Source organism: Typopeltis vanoorti, chromosome 7 (assembly GCF_054136105.1).
Source record: "Typopeltis vanoorti isolate ZY-2024b chromosome 7, IOZ_Tvanoo_1.0, whole genome shotgun sequence".
Taxonomy (NCBI): domain Eukaryota; kingdom Metazoa; phylum Arthropoda; class Arachnida; order Uropygi; family Thelyphonidae; genus Typopeltis; species Typopeltis vanoorti.
Window position 1 is genome coordinate 115,263,251 of NC_143555.1, and position 16,966 is coordinate 115,280,216.

At 34.3% G+C, this 16,966-nt stretch overlaps 1 protein-coding gene across 2 annotated transcripts in view; it reads right to left on the minus strand.

Annotated features, from left to right (window-relative positions):
- Positions 1-16,966, minus strand: part of LOC150104987 (trafficking kinesin-binding protein 1-like) — a 231,964-nt gene that overhangs the window by 139,877 nt on the left and 75,121 nt on the right. The gene's annotated exons all lie outside the window — the stretch shown is intronic.

The following is a 16,966-nucleotide window of genomic DNA, read 5'->3' on the forward strand; positions in this document are numbered from 1 at the left end:
AAGGAAATATTCAGTTGTTTGCTGATGATGCCAAATTAGGTAGAGTTAATCAAGGCAATGTGGAAAGCTTGCTGAAGATGATTTAAATAGACTGCCATTATGGGTGTTAATGGAAGTCAGTTTAATGTTGAGAAATGTCAAGTTATGCATTTTGGGATAAATAGATTACAAGCCGTTTATCACATTGATGGCACTGTACTCCAGGAAATAGATGAAACTAGAGACTTAGGGATGGTGGTAGACAGAGTTAAAGTTTAAAGGACATACTGCCCATAAGATTATTTGGTTATTGAAGAACACACTAACAAGTAGAGATAATGAAGTTGTTATTCCTCTTTATATGGCCTTGATACATCCACATCTGGATTACTGTGCTCAAGTCTGGTCTCCTGGGTTTCTTGGAGGATGTGGAAGTGGTGGAGGCAAGTGACCAAAATGGTGAGTGGTCTGTAGAATGTTCCCTATGAAGATAGACTGAGGATGTGTGGATTGGAAAAGTTGGTTGATAAGAGAAAAATAAGGAATATGAAAGAAACATTCAAGTTGCTTAAAGGGTTTTATAGGATTGATGCAGGGGAAATGTTTTAGCACTTGGTTGGAGGGGGGGGGCAGAACAAGGTGTCATCCCTGATAGTTGAATAAAGGTGTGGTCAGTAGGGATGTGAGGACTAAATTTTTTTGCTTGGAGAGTTGTGAATGAGTGGAATGGGTTGTCAGAGTCAGTTGTGAGTGCTTTGTCTGTTAATGGGTTCAAGGAGAGGTAAGATAGATTGTGTGGATAGTTTGGGTCTCCTGCGATGAGTCTTTGCATTCCATGGAGGCACCCGTACAATAATAATAATAAAGTTTGTGGAACATACCCTTGTGTACATCAAGAACTGCCTGTATTTACAAAACTTAAATACAGATCCTTGTTGTATTCCCCCATGATTTCTAACCTAGTAAAAATAGGAAGCTGACAACCACTATTCAAATAACCTGAACCTAGTTTGTATTTCCTTAAAGTTTCTCTTGCATTATTTTTTTACATAAAGAATCATGTAAAATGTAATTTGGATAGATGATGTGGACAGCAGTTGTTGAGAATGGCAGTTGATGTGTTTCAAGAAATAACATATCAGGTTTTGATGCATATAAGTGGGGGAGAATGAGCATCATTAATACTGATGCATAAATTATGCAACAGCATAAAAATGTTGCTCAAGCAGATCTGGATTTTATTTTTTTTTTTGAGATTACTAGATGTATTTTTTTATATTTCAACATTTTTTTTTATGGATTTTCTTGGGAGAAGATTTTTTTTCTGAACTGCAGTATCACTTATTATTGTTAACATGATATCAGAAACTTATAGATCATGGCATAAAGTTGGGGGGGGGGGAGAAAAGATTAAACATAACTCCAATATAAGAAGTGCCCAGTATCCTGTCCATGTGTCATCAACAGTGTTCCCTGCATATCGTCACAACTCCATCTTGTTCAAATCCAGCTGGTACGAAGCCAAAAATGCTACCATCAAAGTTCAGTCTCATCTGTCTAGCAACTGGCCTACTGTTACTGCTGTACCCTGCAGTGATAGTGACCAGTGTGGTTTGGTTAAGGGTAAACTTCGCAGTAGAATGATTTTTTATGAAAAGATTCAGAAACCTATGGTGTTAAATGTGCTGTGGCATGCTGCCTACAGATAAAGTTAAAACTGAAATAGATAAGTCAAATGGATATCCTATGATATTAAAGGACTTAATTGAAATGGAAAGTAAATTAATGGCATGGATAACAGAATATGTTACAAATTGGTATCAAAAAGCACAGAGTCCAAGAGAATAAAGAGGTACACCCAAAGAGATTGGCAGATAATACAGTAAATACCAAAGCTCTCCCCTGGGCCCATTACTATTCAATTCAGCCAATGGCTTATCATCCAGTCCTCTGTCATTTAAGTACTACATTTTACAGTATACTATGGACCAGCGATTTTCAACCGGTATGCCGCGAGATTTGTGAAATCAAATTAATTGAAAGAAATAATGTCGTAATTTGTGTATTTATTCCCTTGAAGCTCCCAAAAAGGATAAGTAATTACTATTATTAATATCTTCTGTATGTAAATCAATCAAATTTATGTCTATTTTTTGCCAGATTGTCAAAAAAATTAAAAGAATATATTTTTAGTGTGCCGCAGAATTTTAATAATTAGTCTAGGTGTGCCATATTATGAAAAAGGTTGAAAATCACTGCTATAGACCACTTCTTCTTGCTTTACAACTCTATGAGTTTTAGCTTGCAAAACAATTTTCTGTGCAATATTCTTCCAATTCTTAATGTTTAAAGTTGTAAGATTTTTTTGTACATCATCAATCCATCTTTTTCTTTGTCTACTTTCTTCCTTTGTCCTAATGGTTTCCATTCAAATATATATATATTTTTTTTTTTTTTTTTTTAATTCCTCTATCTTTTCCCATTCTTTCTATATGCCTCAATTTATTCAAATTCATTATTTGTTCTAATTCTCCATATTCTTCTTTTATTGGTCCGCATATTTTCCTTAATATTTTCCTTTCAAAGATTCTCAGTCTATCTATATCTTTTTTTTTTTTTTTTTGCATTAATGGCCACATTTCACGTCCACAAGTTGTTATAGGTCTTATAACTGTTTTATAAAGTTTTAATTTAGAATTTTACGATTAAGAATCTTATTACTCATTAACTTATTATAAATATAATGACACTTATTTCCAGCCATGATTCTACTATTAATTTCTTCGGATATATTATTGTTTGCTGTTATTAATGAATGTAAATATTGAAAACTATCTACAACTTCAAAATTGTACTCACCTATATTATATCTTGTAATATTTTTATTTACTGTCTTTCCACATTGTATATATTTAGTCTTCTGTTCATTAATTTGTAATCAACTTCTTTAGCATTTCCATTAAGTTCCTGAAATTTCTCTTCTAAATCTTTTCTCCTGTGACCAACGTTCCCTCTAAGCTGTGCCCATGTACACGTTTTACAACTAGCGCACAAAGCAAAAATTATGCGCACACTAGATTTTCAAGATGAAATTAAAATTTATTAATTAAAGAAGTTCCACCTAAACATTACCCTATAAATTCTTTAAAAAATATGGTAACTCGGCAACTCAAGCCTATAACCTCGCATTTTTTTATTACATTCTCGAAGTTGCACAAAACTTATAAATTATTAACAGTAACCCTATTTGAGGCTAGCGATTTGATGCCAAAGTGAAAGGGGTGTGGCTTAAATGTGTAATTTTTAAGTAGCATATAGAATGGCACGATTTGTTTACATTTCCTAACTCATGGAAAATTCCCAAACGTGATTGGCTGATCAAATTAGTTCAAGATCATGACAAATTAAAATGGTTTCATAATTTTAATAAAAATAATTAAATACTTTTAAAAACTTAAATTAGAATACAATTAAAAATATTGTAGTGTTTCAAAATGCTCTAATTTTTACAAGAATTTTAAAATAGTAGACTAAATAATAACATTCATGTACATGCATAGAGATACAACCAAGTTAATTAAATCTAGCCTCTAGGCATATCTTTCAGTTGTTGTGTTGCCCTTGGCAATGTTTAGTGTTGGTTCAGCATTTGCCTTGCCAAGTTATTCCGTGAATAGCGTACATTTGTAAATTTATAAAAACAATAAAAAACATTCTTCAAATAACAAAATTGCAAAAAACTGATGCACCATGTTAAATTCAAAGCAAAAGATGTGAAGCCAGGGATGTAGTCCTAAAAGAAATAGTGCCAGGGTCCTAAAACAGTCCTAAAAGAAATAGCTGTACCTTGGAAACAAAAATCCAGAGCACGAAGTGCGGCATTATTATTATTGCGACGACCATAAGGCAGAGTAGTGGGCCTGGATCTAAGAGGAGAAGAAGGCTTGTGGTATGCCCTACGAGATAAGAGAGAGAGAGATCGTGTGGTTAAGGCCTGACCCAACTGGGTGGGATAATCTGACAGACTAACAGAGAATAACAAAAAATAACAGTGGGCAAAGGATTACCCTAAATATGTGGTTAACCAGAACCCAGACAGTACCGTACATAAACAAAAATTATTATTATGCAAAATTATACCATGCCATTATGTAATTCTTTCATTGTTTTCATTGGAATAATTTTAATTATCCAGCAGCCTGCATTGATGGTCATTTAGGTATTACTTCAATTAAAATTAAAATTATAAATAATACACTATTAACATTTAGGCTTAACTTGTCAAAATAATTTCCAAATTTCCCTGCTCTCATCTTTCTTCTCTGCTACATGTTGCAATTGTCAATCTTCAGCTGAGCAGTGATGCACTAGCCATGACTTGACGTAAGGAAGCGCATTCCATGTGGAAAGTGGTGGTCCATTAAGCTTGATGAACATCACAGCAGAAACGTTTTTCATTAAGAATTTTGTGTGTAACTTTGTAATTATAACGTTCACAGCACTAAATCCTCGTTCACACTCAGCCATGCTGCATGGTATAGTTGTAACTGCATTTGACAAAGAGGCCAAAGCAATGGGCATCTTCTTCTTCTCTTCTTCGTTGAAATACCCTCGAAATCCATGTAAAATGGATCGCACATTTTCAAGGCAGAATCTTGTGCACATTCTTCTAATATTTTCTTCGCCATATCGTAAGTTTTTTTTTCCATCTTCAGGCCATGTGTTAGGATTTAAAATTTCAAAGTCACCAACATTTGCTTATAACTTTCAGTTTCATAGTTACCATCTTTACTTTTTCGATGTGATGCACCAGTGGTAAAGCAACATCTTTCAAGATTATTAATAATGCTTGTAAGGAACTGAAGTCTATCAATACTTATTATTCCTCAAAGAGATCCCAAGATAATTTATGCTCTCTGATGCTTTCTCAGCTTCTGTTTCCTTTTCTCCTGGCTTTTCCTTCAGTGATCCTATATAATTGTTCTTTTGATCAATTTGTCTGCACGACTTATGGTGCAGGTTCTCTCTTCAAGCTGCAGAGACAAGTTTTTCAGTTCTTCCAAAACATCATGCATTAATGCTAAGTCCTTCAGGAACTCAATAGACTCCACGCATTTATAAAGCCCAGTGAATTTTTTTCTTTCATTGGCTGTTTGTTTAGAATCAGAAGCTGCTTCTTTGAAATAAACAATTAATGCTATATATGCATTCCATACTGCAGACACAGATCTGAAACTACTAGCAACCCAACAACAATCTAGGACTCTTCCAATTTTAGTTAACTGGACACTCAAGCTTGAAGCTACTGTTTGCAACTCTGTCATAATTTTTGGTGATTGATTAAATAAGGCATAAATAATGTCAATGAAACTTCTGAAATGATTAATGGCATTCATATCAGCAATACAGTCAGGAACAGCCAATTCCAAACAATGATTAAAACAGTGCCAAATAATAATATTGGATTGTTGCAGTTTATTCTGAAGCAATTTCCCAACACCAGAGGATCTACCAACTAGGACACTTGCACCGTCACATACAAAGCAAATCAGGTTTCTCTTCAGGTAATACTTAGTGAAACCGTATAAGTAAAGGCATTTAAGAAGTTCATTAGTGATTGTTTCAGCATTTTGATTTGCAAGAGTAATTAAGTCAAGAAATATAATTTCATCTTTGCCATGAATGAAAGTTTTAATATAGACTATTAAAGCAGATTGCTTACCTAATGTTGTTGACTCATCTATTAAAATAGAAATTTTATGATCAGCACCTGCAAGTTCTGATATCAGTCACTTTTTAAATTCTGATGCAACATGTTTGATTACTTCTGCTGCACTGTGACGTGAATGAAGAGTTATCCCAACATCAAGTCCATTTTTGTTTTGCAATTGAATTAAATCTTCATGGTCACTGAATGGTCGATCATTCTTAACCAAGTGATAAGCAGCGTTAAAAAATTTTTCTGTTGCACTGATATGATGCTCTTTTTGTTGTAATGTTAAACTTTTTAACTGAGATGTTTTAGACTCGGCTAAAATTGACTCACATTTTTTGTGTGCTATAGATGCCTGATAGGTAGAAATTTTAGTTCTTAGGGATTTCAATTGCTGAGTTTTTTCTGTACCATTAAATGTAATTGGGCAATTCACCCATTCGTTACTGAGAGATAACCCCTGAGTTTTGTGAAGACCTAAGTACCCTACTGATGAACAATCACTACAACCTAAATATCCATTCTTTGCTATGAGCCACTTACGTTTGTCCTTACGTTCAAGCCACTGTTGCTCTGACCATACTGCCAAGTATTCTACATTTATAGAATTAGTGTCAATTGCATTACCTGCATGTTCTTGATGTCCTGTGATAGCTGAATACACTCTCAACATCGCACAAATGATCTTGCATTTCCGGTTTTTCTGAAAGCATCGAAGAAGAAACATGCTCGCACTCATTGTTCTTAATTTTCGGCAGAAATTTTGCATCATATTCTGAACTCGTACTAGAATTTTCATTCTTTTCAATTTTTGAGAAGTAATTGGGTAATTTGCTTTCATTGGTTCTCTTCATATTGTTGGTACACTGTTACACTTTTCTTCTTAAAATACTTTCTCCAACACCATATAGCAAACTATAATGAGGACACAGTTACACAGAGCACAATATAGTAGGCCCACAGATTCAAGACCCTTCAACACTTCTGTGCATGTGAAAAGAAGGAGAATCCATTCCGATTATAGGGTAATCAATCTGTCTTGTGGGATGGGTTGTTTATTACTACATGTCGGAAAATTAACTTCTCTTTTATGATCATTGTAGTTTTTAAAGTGATAACTATTTTGCTTGTATAACAGTTGGAAAAATTTTACGTATTAAACACGTAAATTTGCGTGTTGGTGACCAATTCTTGCATCGCCTCATTTCTTTCTTCCCTTAAACATGAATGGACTATTCTTGGCATGCTTGCCAACGACCATACTGTGGTCGGATTATACATGTTTTAACTTGTCAGGTCCATTGAACTTGTTAGGGGTGTAGGGATGACAAACGACCAACTGTGATATAGCACTGGGTGTGGGTGCAGTATTGTCAGTTTTCTTTGGTTTTGAAGCTTCTAAACCAAACATAGATGCAGGTCGTTGCCTTGTTTTCTGAAACAAAAATGACAAGAACAACAAGCTGCTATTTTTTGATTGAAAGCAGGAAATGCGTTATAAGTCTCATTATTATAATTCTTAATTTATTATAATGAATTTAAAAATTTTGATAGTTTTAATAAAGTACCAAGGCGTCATCCTGGTCCGACTACACCCCTGTGTGAAGCGAAAACGAACTGCTAGCTGCTTTAAAAGTGAATGGCTGCATGAAATAGTGAAAACTGCTATGCCAAAAGCTCATGAGTTGATAAACATTCAGCTGCGTGAAATATTTATGTATGATGCTACAATTTGTGTTGTTTGTATTTATTGTCGTGATGCAAAGGTTGCTGGGGATTTTGCTAATGGGCAGAAGTTTGATGTCACTTGGAAGTTGGACTTTTTGAAACGCCATTTGACAAGTAAAATACATCTGGATGGTGTACACAAACTGGGACGTCATTGAAACCAGAAGGTAAAGAGTGAACTAAAATCTTTTACCTTTTTTGCTTAAATGATCAGTATGGTGACTCGTATAGGTGCGCACATACTTTTCAAAAGAAGGCAAATTTTGCACACACACAAATGTCTGCGCACACTCACAGCAAAAAATTAGAGGGAACATTGCCTGTGACTTATTACTGCTATATCATCTGAATATGCACATATTTGTATTAATTTATTATTAATAAATCCTCTCATATTACCTTTCTTATTATTGCTTCACGTACCAAATTAAATAATCAAGCACATCTCTTTATTAATATTATTATTATTTGACACCTCCAGGGAGTCCATAGACTCATCGAGGGAGGGTACCTGCTCTACAGCTCTCTCCACCACTCAAATCCACCAACTACACTAACACCATCTACCGCCAACCACCACCACTCAAATCCACCAACTACAACTAACCGCAACTACACTAACACCATCTACCGCCAACCACCACCACTAGTTTTTCCACAGACAATCACAAACATCCATGCCCATGAAGGGATTTGAACCTGCAGCCTTTTGGCTGGAGAGCAGATACGCTAATGTATCCATTAACGTTAGCATAGTGGTTTATCTTACTAAACAGGTGTCCATTAATTCCCCTTGTATTTTAACCACTACTTTGGATCCTTCTAATGTAATTTTAATTAATCTAATTAATTTTCCTGGTATTCCCAGTGTTTTCAAGCTATGTATCATTTCTTGTCTATTTAATTTATCAAATGCTTGTTGGAAATCAATATATAAATTATGAAGTTCTATATCATATTCTAAACATTTTTCATATATATTTCATAGCATAAATATATTATCAATTGTGGATCTTATTTCTGAAACCACACTAGTAACTCTCCTATTATTGTTTTTATATATGGTTCTAATCTTTTATATATCATACTTGATAAAATTTTGTATGTAACATTCAATAATGTAATTCTTCTATAGTTCTGACAATTCATCTTATCTCCTTTTTTATATATTGGTTGGATTATTCCAATTTTCCAATTATTTGGAAAATTGGAATAATTTTCCAAATAATTTTCCAATTTCTTCTTTACATATATCTAATATCAAATAATAAATTTCTTAGATTTCATCTGAATTCTTTATAAGTTCTCACCCCCATCTACTCCTGGTGCTTCAAAACTTTTAATTTGTTTTATTATTTCCACTATTTCTTTATAAGTTGATTCTTGAATTCATTCTTCTATATTTCTACAATTATTTTGATCTTCATATTCCTTATTTTCTTCTGCTGTCATCATAAAATATTCCTTCCATCTTTCTTTAACTATTTTTTTCTCAGTTAATAATTTTCCTTCTTTATCCTTACGTCCTATCATTTGTGTATCAAAATTATGCATTACTGTTTTAATTCTTTATAAAATTTCCTAGTTTCTCTTTTCTCATTATACTGCACTATTTGTTCCACTTTCTTCTCCATCACTTATTTTTCTTTTTACAAATTTTATTTGCCTGCTTTCTTTTCTCTTCGTATTCTTCTCTATTATTTCTTGTGTTCTTTTGGAAATACTTGTTCCTTGCTCTGTTTTTCAGTTCAAGTATTTCCTTATATTCTTCATCAAACTATTCATTTCTACTTTTCCTATACCATCCTATTTCTTCTTCAACTTTAATCCAACAAACAATCATTTATGACTGTTTGTTGGATTAAATCCAATTTTTATTCTATATTCTTTCCTTTTTCTATTATTTTAATATTATCTTTTATTTTCTTCTGATATTTATCAATTATTTCTATATTTTGGAATGTGCAGTGTTCCATTTCTTTATCTTTTCAGTTTTATTTTGGTCTACATTTGATATTCTGTATATAAATTTAATTTTAACTAACATATGATCAGTCACAATTTGCTCCTCTATATGCTTGTACATCATTAACTGAACTTGCCCATCATTTTGAAATCAAGACATGATCTATTTGATTAATTACATTCTTTGGTTGTTGGAATAATCCAGGTCCCCAAATGTTTCTTCTTATGTTGAAAACATGTACTCATTATTCTAAGTTTATTTGATATTGCTAATTGTATAAGTCTATTTCCATTTTCACCGGTTTCTTCATGTAAACTGTACTTTCCAATTACTTCATGAAATATGTCTTCTTTCCCTATTTTTGCATTAAAATCCCCTAATAATATCATGGCATCATTTTTTCACGTTTCTAGCAAATCCTCATAAAATTGATCTATCACAATCTCATTTGGGGCATATACGTTAATATTTATTTATTTATTCATATGGCATGAATAACAAAACATGCAGTATAATACACTGTCACTTTAAAAACATATAAAATTAAAAGTCATTTTAAAAACCAATAAAATTAAAAGGTTACATCTATATTGGTCAAATTCATAGCTTCAGGTGTAGCACTTGAAAAGTCCAATTTGTCTCCTGAATATGCTCCGAGATAACATTGAGTCACAATATGGTCCACAGTTTGTCTTTGAACTCCACAATCACAATACGGGGATGGTCGTTTACCCCATTTAAAAAGCATGTCCGTACATACACCGTGACCAGTTCGTATTCTATTAAGCTGAATCCAGGATTTTTGTGGGCGGTGTGAGCAAGCATCAAAACTTTTTTGTAATTCTTTGAGAGAAAATTTTGTGTCATCTGTCTGACTTTTGCTTCAGGTCAAAGTTAGATTGTAGTGGTGGATGTCTTGATCTCAATCATTGTACACTTAAGTCTGGGAGATCTAAATGTATTGGTAGGGCTGTATTCTCCAAGATTTTCTTATACTCTTGTAAGACAGCCTTAGTCCTGCACAGATTCGTTGGGACAATGTTGCTAAGAGCGGGAAGCCAGTGTGTGGGCATTGATTTAATTGTGCCAGAAATCAGTCTCATTGTATTATTTAGTTGGTTATCAACAAGTTTAACATGTGTGCTATTTAGTCACATTGGGGAGCAATATTCAGCAACAGAGAAAACTAAACCAAGAGCTGTAATCTGCAGATTATCAGATGTTGCTCCCCATGTCATGCCTATTAGTTTTTGTATTATGTTGTTAGGGGTTCTTAACTTAGAAGAAATGTTTGTTAGGTATTGCTTGTAAGAGAGCATGCGGACCAGGGTCATGCCCAAGTACTTTGGAAACTTATTGTGTCGTAGTAAACATCCTTCGAAGAAGATATGTAAAGTGACATCTGCCATGTGATTATTAAGGTGACAGCTTGATACTCTGTTTTGTCTGGATTGAGCTGGAGCCTCCATTTTTTGTAATATTCACCTATTATTTTCAGATCTTTTGTAAGTACCTCTTCAGCCTGACTCATGTTATTGTGTTGAATGGCAATTACAGTGTCATATGTGTATAGGTTATAAAGTAAGAGTGCCAACACTGACCCTTGTGCAAGACCATTATTAAGTTTTTGTTGTCGGGACATTTTATTTACTAATATAACTTGAAAGAAACATTCAGTGAGCATGGAGGAAATTAAGGGTGCAGTCTGTTTACATGGGACAATGCTAAGAAATTTGTATATAAGGCTTCACCGCATACTGTATCATAGGCTGCTGTTAGGTCCAAGAAGACAGCTGATGTTTTTTCTTGCTTTTGAAATCCAGCTTCTATGTACGATGTTAAAGTGAGCACTTGATCACAGCAACCACGTTTTTCTCTAAATCCAGCTTGTTCAATCGGGACATGCTGCATAATTGGTATGGACAAACTGTTGTACAGAAGGTGTTCTAACATTTTATAGGTGCAACTCAATAAAGCAATAGGGCTGCAACTTTATGCCTCCTGGGGTGGTTTTCCAGGTTTAAGAATAGCAACTATTTTTGATTTCTTAAACTGGCTAGGTAGTCGGCCAGTCAATAATATATCAGAAAAGAATTCACAGAGCCATTTTATAGTATTTGGCACACAATTAATTAGAAATTCAGGATGGACACTGTCAAATCAAGGCCTGGGGCCTTGCCTGCTTTGATATCTTTTATGACGGCTTTTACTTCACCTATAGTGAAGATTGAGGCATATTGTGAGAAAGCAGAGGCATTTGTTTTTAAAGCTCTAAGTTCCTTCTTAACTTTCTTGGTATGTTCACAGTCCCTAGGTGCCCTTGACATATTAATGATTTGATTAGCTATTTTCTCAGGGGAGATAATTGTGCTTTTTCTTTTAGGTAGATTAGTTGTGGATAGTTGTTGGAGGATTCCAAGCTTTTCTACGTGATCGTTTGAAGTCAAGGTTTTCAACCGTATCAATCCATTTTGTTTTTTGAGATGAGTTCAGGCTATGTAGTAATTCATCTGCTATTTCAGGATCTTCACTTTTCAGGAACTCTCTATAGATGTTCACTCTCTTCATTCCATCCGGGGACATAATCTTTTCTGTAACCTCTAGGGATATATTTTTTCGCAGTTGATATGATTGCTCCTACAAATCTCTTGTACTTTGCAACTCTAGCAGGTATCCAACGAACACATTTATCCAATTCATTTGCAAAGTTTCTTCAATTTGCTTTTTTAAAATTCCAACAAAGTCATGGAAAGGATCTTGCTATAGGTAGTGTCATACCAATTTCCAGTAACACCGGTCGATGTTGACTGTATGGGAAGTTAGAAAGTACATATCGTCTTGCTAGTAATGGTTGCCCTTCTGTGTTTATTGAAACAAAACATAAGTCCGGACTTATGTTATGTTATGTCCAGAAACATTGAATGAGGGTAGTACCGCAGTTGTTGTTACTATGATGAAGAATATCCATTCTTCATCATGGCTATTAAACTCACCAATCCATACTGTTGGATGTTAATAAGTAGGTATCACATCTATAGACCATGATGTTAAAGGAGGTTTATACACACTGACTATTGTTATGTTGTGAATTTTCACACTCACAAGATGGGTATCGTTATCACGTCTCGTTGTCAGGACAGACGCATTTTCTATATTATCCTTGACATATGTTGCAATGCCATAATTCCAGTGGTATGTAGCACCAATCAGAGTGTAACCAGTTATTTTTCCTCTTCTATTAAGGTCATCTTCGTTTTCAGCATGCATTTCCTGAAGAAGCACAATGTTAATGTTATTTTCTTGTAGTATTTTGCAGAGATAGTCATATTTTGCTCTGTTAATTCCCTCGAGATATTCAGCTGACATATCTTAAGGCTAAATCCCAGTTTTTTGTCAGCATCATCAATAAAATTAGAAAAATCAGTATTGTTTGACTGCATGCCTTACCCAGGAGAACAAAGTGTTAGACTGGCTGCCAAATCACTCTAGCTCAATTAGCATTACCCAGGGTGCACCAAGAGGAGGCGAGCTAGGTTAATAAAATGTTAATAAAAGTGATATTATGGATTTCTTTTTAATTCATAACTTGCAAATTCTTTCATTTATTGGTGTGAATCCTAAAATTGATTTTATTATCTTTCTAATAATAAATCCTATCCCATGATTTCCTTGTTCTTCAGCACCACTATAATACATAAAATGTAATTTTTTATTTTATTTTTTTTTTTTATTCTTGCTTTTCCTCTCCATCTTATCTCCTGTAATTCTGTAACATCTAATTCATATTTCTTTAACTCTTCTGCCATACTTTGCATTTTCCCTACTTATAATAATGTTCTAACATTCAATGTTCTAAAATTCATTACCTTTTTCTTCTCATGTGAAAATTGAAATTGAAAATTGAAAATTGAAAATTAAAATTGAAATCTGGTCGATTTCAATCGATGGTGAGTTAGCCGATCTCATACGGAGGTAGCAGGGTTTTTCCTCCCGGAAACTCGGGTTTTTCATCCCGCATACATACAAATCGGCCCTTCAGAACACACGCAATTTACAGACAAAAATTACTAGTTGTGGTGGTGTTGGAGGTCGGTGGTAGATGGCGTTGATTCGTAGTAGAGGTAAGGTATAGAGACAGTTGAAGATGTCCTCCCGCGATGAGTCCTCAGACTCCTTGGAGGTATCAGGAATAATAATATTAATGTGTCATTTCCTTGAAGTCAGTACAGCTTTCAATTGTTTAGCTTTCTTAACAAGAGATATATATTTTTTTATTTTATTTATTTTTTTATTTATTTTATTTTTTTTTTTTTTTTTTACAGGAATGGGTTGTTAGCACACTGCCAAACCCCTAACCTGGAGGACCAGGCCCACAGATTTTTGTTCCCTGGAGGCAGGGTAGCCTAGCTATTCCCCCCCCCTCCCTCCCAGGTACTAGGCACCCATTTTAGTCACCTCTTACAACATGCATGGGCTACATTGGAACTATTCTTTAATCCCAGTCACCACATGGGGGAGTATACTATGGACTACTGTGCTCAAATTTGGTCCCCAGGATTTGAAAGGGATAAATTAACCTTGGAAAGAGTGCAGAGGTGGATAAAAAAAGATGACATCAGGATTGTACAATGTTAGTTATGAGGACAGACTAAGGAAATGTGGACTGCAAAGTTTAGTACATAGGAGAGGTGATATGATTGTGACATTTATTAAACTGTTGATAGGTTACAAGGTTGACACAGGAAGTTGAAATTGAAAGTTTATTTTTCACTTGGTTAGAGTATAATAAATTTAGTTTAATCCTTTATCCAAGTGTGAGCAAACAAAGTTTGCGCCTGAAAGTATCTTCAGGACTGGGGTAAGGTGGTACAACACCAGGGCACTCCTTGCAAAGGTGGAGCAAGCTACCAACACTCCTATCTCAGTATTTCCCATAATGCAAAACCCATCTCCTTGTGGATATGTCAAATGTTATGCATTAAAGGAAGGGCCACAACCCAGCCTAGTTTCAACCTTTATTGAGGTCTCTTCAGTGGGAGCGTTGGTAGCGAGATAGAGATAGAGAGCGATAGGTAATAAGATAGGAGTGTTGGTAACTTGCTCCACCTTTGCAAGGAGTGCCCTGGTGTTGAACCCCCTTACCCCAGTCCTGAAGATACTTTCAGGCACAAACTTTGTTTGCTCACACTTGGATAAAGGATTAAACTAAATTTATTATACTCTAACCAAGTGAAAAATAAACTTTCAACATCTTTCTCTAAATCCAGAGTAATTTATTAAAAAAGGGTGGCACACCATTTGGCAACTCCTATAGGTAGAGATGACCTGCTAATGCTTCTGCCTGGTATCTCCACTTGGGCCTGGCTCCCACTGAAGAGACCTCAATAAAGGTCAAAACTAGTCAGGGTTGTGGCCCTTCCCTTAATGCATAACATTTGACATATCCGCAAGGAGATGGGTTTTGCATTATGGGAGATACTGAGATAGGAGTGTTGGTAACTTGCTCCACCTTTGCAAGGAGTGCCCTGGTGTTGTACCACCTTACCCCAGTCCTGAAGATACTTTCAGACGCAAACTTTGTTTGCTCACACTTGGATAAAGGATTAAACTAAATTTATTATGTTGACACAGGAAGTTCTTTTGTTTGGAAGTCATGAGCAACAGGGTGAGAAGGGGTGAAGTTCAAGGAGTAGTATTGTTGGATCCTACTTCGTCTCAATCTATACTTTGGATCCGACATGATTACTATTACAATGTTCTTAACTAATTGATAAGTTGTAAGTTGATTTCTAATTCAAATATAAAGAAAATTTATATTTAAAGACTGCGCCACTCTATATCTGAATTAGTTCAAGAATTGAAGAAAAATCAACCTTCAACTATTTCTCCTTAAAATATATACTGGCCGAGTATATTTGACTTACTTAATTTACCCACTTTGGTTCGAATATTTTATGAATGGTGCAGTAAAAGAGATTCAGGCAAAATACAACTTTAGATAAACAAAAACAAACATTTAATTTAGAATCACAATTTTTACACTTAAATTCAAATCAGTAATTAAGATATCACAAACATTTCAACTCCTCAGGTAAATTCAATCATTCAACTCATACAACAGTAAATCTGTTATCTCTATAATGCAGTCTTCTGACAGTTCCTTAAGTTCTAAATACAACAAAAATTGCAGTAATACCTCTTCACAAACAAACACTTTTAAATTTACACTTTAGCTAACTTCCTCAATAGTTACCGTTAGTATAAGGAAATTCTAGGATGAAACTCTCGCACTTTTCTGTATAGGAATATTATCGGTAAGATTATTCCAACAGTTAATCTTTTTTCTTCATCTACTTATACGTAAATACTTTTTATAACTGTAAACACTTTTAACAATAAACGGCACTCATTAAAATAATTCTTCTAAGCAATAACTGAATTAATCATCGTCACAATACACATAAATAAACGTTGTTGCATAAAGTACTACTGATCACTCATGAAATAAGGCAACACATTATAATTCCTTAACTTGAGGTTTTACATGCACAGTTGTTCACTCTTCCGGCATTCAATTAATTCTTAGACACTACAATTCTAAACACATTCTATTTAGCTTTCATTTAGCATTCATATTATATAGCTATCGGTAAACTTCAACTTTACAGCTCTACTATTCTCTAGTAACTCTGTGCTTTATTTCAAGATTCTGTGTGTCCTTGACAGGTCGGCCCTGTAATTAAATCTCAACTCAAGTATTGCTAGTCTATTTAGTAGTCACTCAGCTGTCTTCCGTAGCTATAATTGTTATTCTACAACTTATTAGCTAACCGCCTCTCGACTAGTAGACTTTATTTAGCTGCTTGAGTGACTTGCCGACTCGCTATTATCGCACTCTGATTCCCGAATGCCGAATGCTCCGATTCCAACCTAATGCCAATCCTCTCCTTTCTCTCTCTCTAATCTATCTCTTAATTCCTAATTAATTAATAATTTCAGCGTTCATCGCTTATATATCTGTTCTTCCCACCTAAATTATTCTCGTGATTTCTTTCTAAAACTCTTTTCAATAAACCTTCTCCTCACGTGGTGTTCCAAAACGTGCTCGCTCACTTACATACGTCTTCATGACAACAAAACAAAACATAATAAAATCGAGGTATTGCATAACGCTAAACTTCTACAAATAGGAATAAATAAAGAATATTTACATTTCTATTAATGCGCAGTTAAATTATCAAATATAAATTCTATATTAACATAGAAATAAGCTAAATAGCTTGATAATATTTTAACACAGAGTTTTTCTACTATTAATACATATATGCTTGATTAAATAATTAAATATTAGATAAAATTAAAGGTAGTTATATGAATATTAAATTATAAACAAGTGATTTACATTAAATAATATTTACAAATGTAGCCTTTGCCATGGTGGATTATGTTGGATTCTGAGGAGAGTATTAATCATTTAAATTTCTCTCATTCAAAATCCAACAGTATGATAGGCTGTTTTCTAGGGTGGGCCTCATAAGATGAGTCTTGTGATTCCATGGAGGTCCTGAATCATAATAACA